Raw genomic sequence first — 13,678 nt, 5'->3', positions numbered from 1 at the left:
TCTACATGCAAAAAATAATCAAAATCCATGACATTCGATGTGCCACCCATTGCCTGGTTTTTTGGTGGACTACCTCTTAATTCTAACTGGATTCAATTGAGTCATTTTATGTTGATTCACACATCCAGTGTACTTTTAATATTTTTATTTCTATGGTACAATCATGAATGTTTGAACAATACTTTTTGAAATGAGCCTTATTTTAACTTTTACATTCGAAGAACGCAGTGTATGAAATTCACACAATCTCTTGAAAATCATCAGATTATGAGGACATTTTTACGATCAGGATAAGCTGTCATAGTGTATGTTCAAATACAATTTAACAATATTTAGATAAATTAATCAAAGGTTACATTAAATCACAGTTTTGTCATATTGTGGGAAAACTTCAACAGACTTTCTTAAACTCAGTTTTAGCAATCTGTACTATAATAGTTTCTACTGTGGCTCATGATGACTTTTTAAAAAAAAAAATATACAGTTTTGGTAAAGTAATTAACAAACTATCAATAGCATTTTTGCACTCATTTTTAGATGCACTGTTCATTACAAATCAATAACACAAAAGTATTATAGATCAATCAGTATCAATCTTATGTTCGCTATTAGCCTATAAGGCCTATAAGATTTGTTAAAATAAGAGTTTTCTCATACTTAAGCCATTCCTCCTTCACACTGTACTTAAAAAAGAGCCCACAGAAGTATCCACATTTTCGAAATTATGCATTTCTTCTTCTAGTTCTTATGTAGAATTACTCTGAATGACTTATTATTCTCACCAACCTGTATTTGCGATTCACCGTTTTTTTTTTTATAAAAAAATCTGCGACTATTAATTTTAGTGTTTGAAAAGACATTTTATGGAAATATGCAATATAATAAAAAGTTCGCAGCGAGGAAATATTTACAAGTTAAAAGTCGCAACACTTACGGATATGTCTAGCATGCAAATAAAAATTTGTTTATGAGTTACTTTAATTACATCTGATACAGCATATTTTTTATACAGTACTATAAAAAATGAAATTGTGCAATATATAAATTGTTGTATTCATGCCACCGTCCTTCAGTACTTTCAGTACTTTGATTCATCTTTTACTTGCAATAGTTGAATCTTTCTTTTCATGTGCTGTTTACGTCTGTTTACCATGCTTTTCTGTCATAGCTTTAATAGCTTCTAAAGTTTCCTTTTTGAGTGAAACACCTTTCAGTTTACCATTAGGATTCTCCGTAGACTTTTGAAATCTTTCCCCACTGTCCCATTTACAAAGAAAGAGGACATTTTTTGAATTTGGCTTCAAAAGAATTTGCAGTGCAAGTATGAAATCTGATGTGCATGTAGCATTCATCATTGATTCTACGATCTCAGCTCTTTTTGTGGATTCTAAGAGATCTAATAGTTCTTTGACTAGAACCGATTCGATTTTATTGACAATTTCTGTTGATGAAAATATATTAAAGTTGCATAAAGTTAGGAAACTTATCATCAAAATTCTGTCTACGATCCCTGGAGAAGAGATTTTTTGTGACATTTTTAACAGATTCACCTTGCACGAAAATCCACAAAGCATTCGGAACATATGTTCTAACATAAAAGTCTCACCCATAGAATTATCCTTTAGTGTATTGGAAATAGAGGTATTCCTGAAAAATACATGCTCAGCATATTTGACACTTGCTAAAAAGGAGTCTGGGAGAACAAAACACTCGCCTTGTGCGTGCGCTGCAAAACAAAACGCCACGGTAGCAAACACTTCACTAAACAGTAGGAAAATTTCTGGTAAAATAGGAAACGTCTGCTCGTCGGACGCGCTAAAATGAGCGCAAAAGATGTTAAAACATTGAATAGCAGAGACAATACTTCCTTTCCGTAAATATTCAAATGAGTTAAAAAATGAAGAAAATATTGAGGTAACATGAACCTTGTTGTCCCTTGTGAATCCAGATAATTTTTCAAATTGATTCAGCATATCTCTTAGTTCGTCGTCTTCAATTCCTAAGGAAGTTTTTGCAAGGAAAACTTTAATAATTTTCCCTACGCTTTCTGTTTTTTCTATGTCTATATTTTGTATTTCTGATTTTAAATACTTTCCCATTTCTACTCTAAAATAACTGTAACGATTACTTTGTAGTAGCCTGACTAGACCCTGATGAATTGCAATTTCAATAATAGGGGTTTCAAGGGAATCAGTGTAAAATAATTCATTGATAAATATATCACATTTTCTGGTCACATCACGCTCTATCATTGGTTCTATTTTTTTCAAACACGTAAGAAGCTCAACGGACATCATATTGCATTGCGTAATTCGTATAACAAGGCTACTATTATTAGAAGGAGTCCCTTGCGTTTCATCCAGTTTCAAAATCATCTGACATTTTCCCGAATGCTTATTCAGATATCCTTTAGCAGTGTCTTTTCTTTTGTCGAGGTTTTCAAGCAAAACATCTTTCCAGCATCTGCACCTCTCTTTCCAAAATTCACTGCAAAATTCTCGTACATTACTAGCGTTCAGAGAAGCTTCAAATATCTCGCTTGTCGAAAACATTTTCGTTGTTGCTAAAGACTTTTGTCTTGGATATAATTTGTAGGAGTCTGTTGATTTATCTCTGTAATATCCGTAAAACTCGTACCATAATTCCAAAATACGTATGTTAAACTTTGAGTCTGTATCTAGAATATGCATTTCCTCCTCCAATGATGAGAAAGACTCTTTGATGAGTTTCGTTATTTGCTGAACCATTGAAAAATCCGACAAGCAATTGCTTATTATCCATTCTATGCATTCTAACTGACCAATAAATCCAACATGTTTTCCGTTTTCAAATGTTTTAAATGCTTTTTCAACATATTTTAAGTTTTTTGTCAGTTGTCCAGTTAGCATTTGAGCTTTTCCAATATTTATTGTGTTTGCACTAGCTTCTTCTTGTGGATTTTCAGTTAATGTATATAAGTTATCCACAATTTTGCTTTTGTTTCTTTCATCTTTGTTATCCTTGTCATGTATTGCAAGCTGTGCCATCAGAAAAATGCATTGAAGTTTTTTTGCATTATTTATTCCAAATTCTGATTTTTCTGAAGTTTTAGCAAGTTTTAGGGCTTTACTAGGTGCTCCACATTTCAAGAAGAAATCTATTTTTTTCATTTCAGCAGCTTTATATAAATGAAAATAGAGATCAAACTTTTACATTAAAAATTAAAAAAATACATTATTAATTGAAAAATATTATACTTACGAGTATTAAGGAAAATATTTTATTGATTATGATAATATATATGATTAGAATTAATATTTTATTTTCATAATTATATTAAATTTTGTGAAATATATATACGCACTTCGACCATAATTCAAATCAAATGCTTCCTCTACGTTGTTGTACTTCAGGTAGATCCTAAATTTCAGTGGTACGTCGTCAATTCTTTCTGCATATTCTACCATTTTCGGTACATTTTGCGTTTTCCCACAATATTCCATAGCTTTGACACAGATCTTGCATTCTGAACACAAATCAGCAGGAATTTTGTCCTATGTATATACAAAATATTTTTCTATGAATTTGATAATCTTGTCACTTTAATAGATATTTTTCTTAGGAAACATTCATTGACTCCCGTTGATGTACCATCATAACTAAAGTTTCTACTTATTTGAATCGCCATTTCATGCCAACACTTCAATAATCAGCTTATCTTTAAGTCTTTTTCAAAGATACTCGTATTGTTTTATTTTATACTTTTATTGGTACATGGTAAGACAACGTTGACAATGCTAGTGATTTGGTTTCACGTTGGTTTACAAGCTTTAAGTCAACATGCCTTCTAGTATCAAAGCTGCAGAAAACAAATGAAATAAAAAACTTCAGACTAAGACATTTGTTTAAATATTTTGTCGGGTATATAAGAAGATCTTTCAAACCTTTATGAAACTCTCAATGCATATATGGTTTAAACGATTTTATGCTGAATACATATCCGATAAATTTAGTATTCTTTGGATTCCTATTTTTGAGCATAGGTTTGTAGGCCATAAAGAGTCAGTTACATTTCATTTAATATCGGATTTTTCAGACTCTTTAATGACTTTGTAATGACTCGGACGAAATCTGATTATATCGGTAGGTTTGTTGAAACCTAGTAGATGATAATGAAATGTGAAGATAACGAAAAGTTATCATGCTCAAAGACTGATCACACTATACAGATTGTGGACAGAGCAAAAGCATACTTCTGAAAACAGGTATGATCAGGTGCTAAGGAGGAGTGAGCATCCCTTATCCATCGGTCACACCAACTGTTTGTTTTTTGTAATGACCGGGTAAACGGAAAATTCGTAGAAAATTTAGTGTGAAATTAATGGCCAAACAATTCATATAAAAGATAGATATATATTTCACCTTTGTTTCTCAGTTTCTCTATAAATTATCATCCACGTAACATGTAATAACAAAATATATTTGTCCTTCAACAAGAGATCCATGTACCATAACGTTCACTTGATTTAACCTAGCGTTAAGGACAGTCGAACCATTCCTATAATATCCGATTTTGCATATTTTTGCAACATTTCAATAACACTTCTGGGCCGGGATTCAGAAGATCCCTACATCTTACGTAAATTTGGTAGAAATACTCAATGTGTCATTCATAAACATATTTATTGCTTAATTATTGTCAAAAAGTTACGTGTCCTAGTGGTATGCCTTAAGTAGATAAGAAATGCGTTTTCTTTATCAAAGTAAGAAATGCTGCACAGAAGAAATTGTAATCTTTCATTTAGAAACCATGCAATAACAACTACTGTAAATCACCTTTTTTTTTTATTCGCGAGAACTTTATTTTCGCGTAATTACGTGAGTCTGTCTGCTTGTGAAAATTATATTGTCGCGGATTTTTGTATAATGTTAAGGATTATATAGAACTAAAAACCATAACTCGCAAAAATTTTATCTCGCTTAAAAGCACCAAATAGCTATAGCGAAAATAAAGTGTCGCGAAAATATAGTGATTTCCAATACGTAGAAATTCTTTTTGACTTTCAGGTATTTATCAACTGGTAAGATGCAAATGTGCAATGATGATGACATAGACGTATACATGTGATGTAATACACTGGAAATAAATACCTCCATCACAAAAAGTGCGATTTTTGATCGGGAATTTTTATGTCTTGCTAGGGTGACTTAAGTGTTTTAATTTTCTAGAATTAAACTTAGTTAAGAATTGCTCTAAGAACTTACATAAATATGACTTGAGAATCTTTTCATAACTTAGAATTTTTTAATACTGAAGTGTGATTCTTAGCACAAATCTTAAAAATTTTATGAATCCTAGCCCTGATTTCTAAACTGTTTATAAATTGCCTAAAGAAACATTAACACACAAAAATTTTGATATAAGCAGTTTAAGTTGTAACCAACATTAACCCAGAATTTGACTGTAATAAAGAGCCAGTTGCCCTATCCCTCATTTCACTCATATCATATAAAAGCCTTAGAAGATTACTGCTTTTCTGGATTAAAGCTAGATCAAGTGCTCGATCTTTGTATCCTTGTGGTAAGTGTTGTTCGAATTCAAAATCTATTTTTTCCATTCATTTCAAGCTTGCTTACTCAATCTCACGTATTTATTTTAGCGTAGTTTGAATCTTAAAAATAAACATTGAAAATAAAGAAATAATAATAAAATTAATAATAAAGAGGTGGTAAATGTACGGCATAATGTACAGTACCCGCAACGTTATTCTTTACAGGATACACGATACGATAGGATACACGCACGATACGATAGGATAAACGCACGATACGATAGGATACACGCACGATAGGACAGGATGCACGCACGATAGGATAAACGCAAAACACGATAAACGCAAAACACGATAAACGCAAAATACGATAAACGCAAAACACGATAGACCTGATAAACGATCTTCACGATAGGATAAACGCAAAACCTGATAGGATTGTTTCAAAATGCGGAACGTTTTTTGACAAGACGAATAGATTCTTTTGTTTGATATACTGCAACATGTTGATTTTAATACTTGCAAAGCTGCAAATCTAAATGATAATAATATTTAAAGTATTATGAAAAAAAAAACACTTGGGGTCACTATGGTAAGTTTATATAACCTGTTTATTTATTTATTTTTTGACAATAATTAAGTGGATTGTAGATAAATGTAGATTTTAATTATTTTAGATCATTTTACTCAATGGTGAACATTTCCGATTATTTGTGTAAATGTCGAAATTCTTATTAAGGTTGAACTATGAATCTTTTAATTACAGAGGTTGCTCAAAAATTCCGTAGATAAGTGTTGTTTCTCACAGGTACGATAGATTTATGAAACTCTAGAAATAGATTTATTATTTATACAAGAAATATATACCTAAGAAATTTATCTACAAATACTTAGTATTTTCACGGAAAAAAATCTATGCAGTGAATTAAATATTTGTATTCAATGTCTGATGCTTAAAGTCTGTGATGTATCCAAAAATCACAATATAAAAATAAAGGGTAAAAAAATGTTATAACAAAATTAATAAATTTGTCGTTATAGATCTATCATCAACTACCCCCCCCCCCCCCCGAAAAAAAAAATCAGGGTAGAAATCTAAATAAATGCTAATATAATAGCGCCCTTCATTAACACATGTAAATTATGTCATGACTTTTTGTTTGCTCGCGCAAACATTTCCGTGTAGATAAACCAAAATGAAATAATTAACTTCCTACATTTTGTTTGTGTAACGGTGTTACGTGTATAAATATTTACAGTCAACAGAATTTGTATCTGCTACAACTACGTGTATGCTAAGCTGTCATAAATGTGGACATTTATATGTCAGATACTTAAAACCTCGTATTAATTAACGAACATTGAATTATTGCATACTTTTTTGTTTAAAATACATAAGATAAAGAAAAAATAAATAAAAATAAACAAAGTGAAATGCGACTTTTCGGACTAAATAATCATAAATTATTGCCATTAGACTTTGTGTTAACTGTTACTTAAAACATAATATTTAATATAAGTCTAAGTCGGCAAATAATTAATACCTTATAGATTATGACAGTCTTAATCCCATATGAGGGATATTCGCAGGGCGGGGGTTTGAAGGTACATAACCAATTAAAAAATGAACAAAACAAGATCCGACCAAATAGCCAAAAATAATACCGACTTCTTAAATAAAGTCAAGTATGGAATGAAATCGATTAATAATAATAATACAGTCCGGTGTATTTATTCGTCTTGCGTAATCACGGCGGAACCAGGCGATCTCTTTTGTTTTATTTTTACCTGCCTTTCATTCCGAAAAAAAAATATATATATAAAAAAAATGTGAGGTAAATTTCGTAGTTTAGAATGTAAGAATTATTTCAGCCTTATCTTCGATCAATAAAATTTATCAGAGAATTATTTCTAATTGTATTTACACAGAAAACCCGATGATCCGTAAGTTCATGTACATGTACCATAAGCATTAAAAACCCATAAATTGTACAATTATCTTATTTTCTTCGAATAAAATCTTTAATTTTCTATTAAGTGTTGTGCATACAAGTTATGAACAGAATCCTAAAATTAAGTAGATGCATTTCATTAGAACCAGGCAGTATTCAAGATAGGTAAATACTTGACATTACAGATGCGAGAGCAGCGCAGGTATGTTGACGGTGAATACACACGGGCCGAGGTGTCGTTTAGGGGGAAAAGGGGGAGGGGTGTCTTGACCAGACAGGAAGACAGTGTACTGATTAGAGAAGTACATGTAGGTGTCAGTTTTCTAGTAAGGAAAGCTCTTCGATTTTTCACTCGGATATACGCTATATTTCCAGTTCATTTCCACGCGGAAATAGGTAAGCTGTTGAAAGTAACCATGGTTTTTTCCTGTAATTTTTTTTTTCTAAATTTTCTAATGTCAGTAAGAAATATAAATGAAAAACTTCTATATAATAGTAAATATCATGGTATGATGAATTGGGTAGAGCATTTTCATGCATTTTATTTTGTAATTTGTATTCTTTATTAAGACAAATCAAGGAATTTAGAATAATAAATAGTGATAAAAAATAAATACAAAAATTGAGGATACGGACAAAATCAGTGTAAATGTCATCATGATCATTGTCTTATGCTTTATGAATCATTTGATATCAAAACATTAAATAATTGCACATACATGCTGATCAGAGGCATAAACACATAACAATAAAATGTATTAAGGCAGCTCTAAACACTGCTCACTGAAGAGTTCTAAATCCATGGTAGTTTTCTGCAGTTAGAGTGATCTGGCCTTCAATGTAAAATACAATGAAAAGAAATCTACTGTAATGAAATATATGGAGATAACGAACAGTATTCAAGCTCAAAAGTCCATTAATCAATACAAAATAGGAGCAGAGCAAACACGGACCTCCAAACATCAGAGGTGGGATCAGGTGCCATGGAGGAGTGAGTATCCCCTGCCGACCGGTCACACCCGCCGTGTGCTCCTTGTCATGATCGGGAAATAACGGAAAAATCCGTCGACAATTCAGTGTGTAAATAATGGCCTAACAATTAGTGTGAAAAACGTCAGTCAGCATTTGACTCAATAGAGAGGTTGAGATTTCATACGTGTACGTGTACGGGTACGTCTAGTAGGTGAATTCCCTAAATTTCTTGCGTATTGCGTCATCAGTTATGGCGTTGATAAGTTTTCTACACGTTCCTACAACTTGTAAAAGGGCATCTACACGTAAGTGTAAACCTGTAGCTTTTTCAATAAAAACTAGTCAATTTATGTGTGAAACTGTTTTTGTTGTTAATTATTTAGGATGTTAAGCTTCATGAACACTTATTTTATTTTTAACCATGTTTTGTTCACTAACTAAAGTCAAACTAATGTCACAAAACTACTAAATAGTTGAAACAGAGACACCGATTACAGTCTATACACGTTCACGTAACACGTCATTAAAATCTCAATAGACAAATTACAAAAAACGTGTACGTGTACGTCAAAGTTTGTGCACAAGTACACGTACGCGTACAAGTTTAAAATCTCAACCTCTCTAATGATAAATTGTATTTGCTGACAAGGTCATTGTATCGACCAAAGAAATTACGAAATGATGACTTTAAACGAGACAGCTGATATTCTTGTTTCATCAACTTATTTGTCAATAACTTACCTCGTTTTAGAAATTATACATACGTAGAGCATGCTCTTGCGTATCGAATCAACTGAGAGATATATACCCCGTATGCAGGTGATGAAGGTATATTGCTGCACAAGTAAGGGAAGTTGACGATTGAAAAGTTAAAGTCATCACGTTTATCATAAAGCTTGGTTGTGTAAATGACACAAATTGAAACAAATTTAAGTATTCTTACCATTATACTAGACCAAGATAAAGTAATTGAAAACATTATTTGGATGTATTTTCCCAATGTAAGCAAACTAGAGGGTTTTCTGTTCACTTGTACTTTAATGTCTTTAATTTGAACATTTTTCCCCAGAGAAATGACTGGTATCCTTTGTTGAAATTAACCAAATAGGCTCAATACGTACAACTTTTTTGGACAAAATTTTAATAAAGTCCAAAAAATATTTTTCATTAGTGTTTAGAGCTTCCGTAATCAAATTTATAACACCCCAGTCCTATTCGCAAGGAGGCATAGGACTGAAAACTTGAATTCATTCATTAATTCTTTCAATGAAAAATACACTTCAGTTTTGACATACACAACAGACACATTAAAATTAGGGGGCCGGAGGGGGGGGGTCCCTACATTTTTAAAACATTACGATTTTTCCTGTTTATTTACTATTAAAATGCTCATTGAAAGGCTGAATTAACCTCCTAAACCTTTCGTTGTGTAGTAGAATCCGGCCAATGTAAAGATTTTTTTCTGGTCACAAAAATTTTAAACTACCCCCCCCCCCCCAATTAAAATCAGGATTTTCAACTTTGAGAAATCCCCCCTCTTTTTTCGCTTCTCAAAGACTTTCAAGTAGGTTGTATTTTTTCAGGCTCTCCCCCCTCATTCAAATACGATACTATGTGCCTGCATAATTAAAAGAAAAAGCATTGATGACGATTTCTTGCAAATATAATGCTTATATAATGATTATTTAGAAGGTTATGAATCGTTTTAAGTTTTTGACTTTGCTCTAAGAATAACACAATCATAAAAAAATACAATCAATTACAATATTAATCATATAGCCAATGATCAAATATATGTAATAATAATTTCTTTACCTTGCTGATTCCGTGAGACTTGCTTCTCTGAAGACACTCTAAAGCAGGGTCAAAATTCGCACTGTTTATTAAAACTTGTATTGCTTTTCCAAAATACCTCATATTTTCGAAACAGTTACTCTGACTTAATGGCATTCCAGCACGGCCATACATTTCTGCTGCTTTTTCAATCTATCAAGATAAACAAGAGATTCTTGGGCCACTACGCTCACTTGAGTAACTTCGGCCCTGCTGATCTTCTGCTGTAACTTTGCCCCCCCCCCCCCCCCCCCCCCAAGCGCGTCCTGATTCGAACAATTAGAATCTTCACTACCTAAGAAAGCTTCCATATAAGGTTCACCTTTTCTGACCCAGTGGTTCTTGAGAAGAAGATATTTAAAGATTTTTCCTATATATTTCAATGTTAAGCCTTGATTCCCTATTTTGGCCCGCAAGTGAGTTAAGGCTAGGTATGGGCGTTTCTATGCAAATGAGCTTATAAAAACGCAAAAGAGGTATATTTATAATTCAGACAAAGTTTTGATTTATTTTCTTATACATACTTAGTACCCAAGACATGTTATAGCCAGTACACATTATGACGTCATATTATGACGTCACTGTTCTTACATACTGGAGGTTACAAAACATATCAACAAAACAGCTTCGGCGCAAGGGATTACCCTATTTAATTTTACATAAAAATTGTATTATGCTACGAAGAATATTCTATAGATTAATAAAACTGCTGCACAAATCCTAGTCATTTCCTCATTTGATTGGAATCTGAGGAAACTTATACCGGACTGTACATTTTAACCCTGGTTCAACTTAAAACTTTAGAAATAGTGATTGAACAACTGAGTTGTTGATATTTGTGCAGCAATACCAGCAATTCTTGAAATATTTTGCTTCTAAATATACCTTGTTTCAGTTAAATAAAATAGAGCATGCCCTTGCGCCGAAGCATTTTTGTTGATGTCTTTTATAATCTTGTGTAGTAAAGAGCAATGACGTCATAATATGACGTCATAATGTTTACTGGCTATCTCATGTCGTGTGTAACAAGTATGTATTAGACAATAAGTTTTAACGTTTTTTGTGCAATAAATATAATCCATAGGCATTTTAATTAGTTTATTTGCATAGAAATGCATATACCTAGCCTTAACTCACTTGCGGGCCCCACCCTTCCCCCGGGGTTCATGATTTGATCAATTTAAAATCTACTCTACCCAAGGAAAGTTCCAAATAAGTTTCAGCTTTTCTGGCCCATTGATTCGAGAAGAAAATTTTTAAAGATTTTACCTATATATTTCAATGTAAAACTTTGATTCCCTATTGTGGCCCCACCCTAACCCGGGGGCCATGATTTGAATAATTCAGAATCTACACTACCTCTGAAAGCTTTCACATAAGTTTCAGCTTTTCTGATCCAGTAGTTCTTGAGAAGATTTTTTAATGACTCCTCCCTATTTTTGTCTTTTCTTGATTATCTCCCCTTGTAAGGGGGCTTGGTCCTTCATTTAAACAATTTGAACTCCCCTTCACCCAAGGAGACTTTGGTGTAAATTGGCCCAGTAGTTCTTGAAAAGAAGTTTGAAAATGTGAAAAGTTTACAGACAGCCGGCCGGCGGATAACTTGTGATAAGAGAAGCTCACTTGAGTTTGCAGCTCAGGTGAGCTTAAAAGTATTTTATAAAGGACATTTAAAAAATATTTAAAACTTCCTTGTAGGCTTGTATGTATTCAAAGAAAACATACATGTCTCACTTGCACTGAGTTGACATAATTTGAAACTTCTTTTTCAATTTTGCAATCGTATTCAATATATTTCTTATATACATATAATACACATTTGTGAAAATACTCTTACATTGGTTAGGATGTCTGCCAAAAAATTATCTTAGAATATTATGCATAATCTATAAAAACTACATTGAAATCATACTATAACCTCATTTCTCCTCTCATAAAATATCGCCAACAACTCGAATTCAGATGAGCTCTTTAAACAAGAGAGGAACTTCTCTAATTTGCTGCAATTAAAAAATCCAAGTGCTGCTTCTAAAAGGTGATGTTGCTTATCACTTTTCTCAGAAAATCTATACAAAAATATAAAACATAAAACAGAATGAGCTGTCTTTACATTAATAAAACCATCAATCAGTTTTCACAATTTAGTTAATGTATACCAGGGGTATAGACCATGAGAAAACCATTTTTACTTCTTATTTATGGAATTAAAATAATTCTTTGCACCTAGGCTTCTATGTTAACTAAATTATGTCTAATTTTTCATTTTTGAGATAATTAAAAAAAACTCTAGACAAAGCTTCAATTACTTTGAACAATGGAATGAATATTTACATATTTCCTTGATTAAACTCTTTAAGATTTTTATGCTTTGGTTTTTAATGGAACCTAAAACAATCAATTATGTAAAAAACAACGAAAAAGCGTAGAGGATTGAACCCATAATTCAAATTATATCAAGCAAATTAAATGCTGAGAACGAGCTGACGTTGTTAATCTATTCTATATCCAAACTCTAAATTGGTTTCTCCACCATTTCAAATTTAACTGTGGCGCAAGACTTATGCGAAGTGCTAATATTCGCGGACATTTCGCGACCGAATTCGGAAAGGAACCACGAAATAAATTGAAAACACACAACCTCGATGAATCTAAAGCTTAATACACAAATGACAATAAATATTGGGCAAATTAATTATAATGCAAATTAAAAACAATTAATCAATAACGATTAATCATAGCGTAGAACAAAAATTAGAATGTTTCCAAAATATATGTATACTGGGAAAAAGACCCTCAACACATACGTACTAATAAATAAACAAATATTATCTAACAGAATATGAAAATATAGTACCAGTAATAACATCTTTTAAGCATTTAACACTGATTTTTTAAAAAATAGTTTTGCCTACATAAGGAAATTATACACCTACAATTAAAGGACTGAGGAAATTCTGGTACATATAAGTCAAACAATCACGCTTACATCTATATATATATATTTACAATTATTGATCAAAAGACAGAAGTATCATAAAACATGTGAATTAAAAAAAAACACTTAAGCAGTTTAGTGTCATGAAATATTGGTGGATCTTTTCATATTGTTAATTTTTCAACATTACAAAAATACGTGATTACGATACACGAATGATGTTTGACTTGCATTGCCAATGCGATTTTAGCGACGTTGTCACAGTGTTTCTATAGAACTATTAAAGGATGAATTAATTCATATTAAAAATTTCATTTGTAAATAAATTAATTTAAAATAATTAGATAAATTAAATAAATGATTTAAATTTAAATAAATAAATAATTAAATGTATTAAATAATAGAAATAAATTTGTAAATAATGGGCAATAATTAGAGTAAATTAACGGTTTAGC

At 31.8% G+C, this 13,678-nt stretch overlaps 1 pseudogene; it reads right to left on the bottom strand.

Moving 5' to 3' along the window:
- Positions 1-10,140: 10,140 nt before the first annotated feature.
- The window catches only part of LOC133194293 (uncharacterized), a 35,736-nt pseudogene continuing 32,198 nt past the window's right edge, over positions 10,141-13,678 (bottom strand).

This window comes from Saccostrea echinata, unplaced genomic scaffold (assembly GCF_033153115.1).
Source record: "Saccostrea echinata isolate AGI-Se365-2 ecotype Australia unplaced genomic scaffold, CSIRO_AGI_Sech_v1 ptg000029l, whole genome shotgun sequence".
Lineage (NCBI taxonomy): Eukaryota > Metazoa > Mollusca > Bivalvia > Ostreida > Ostreidae > Saccostrea > Saccostrea echinata.
The sequence above is the reverse complement of the archived record's forward strand: the minus strand, read 5'-3'. Positions and strand labels throughout refer to the sequence as shown.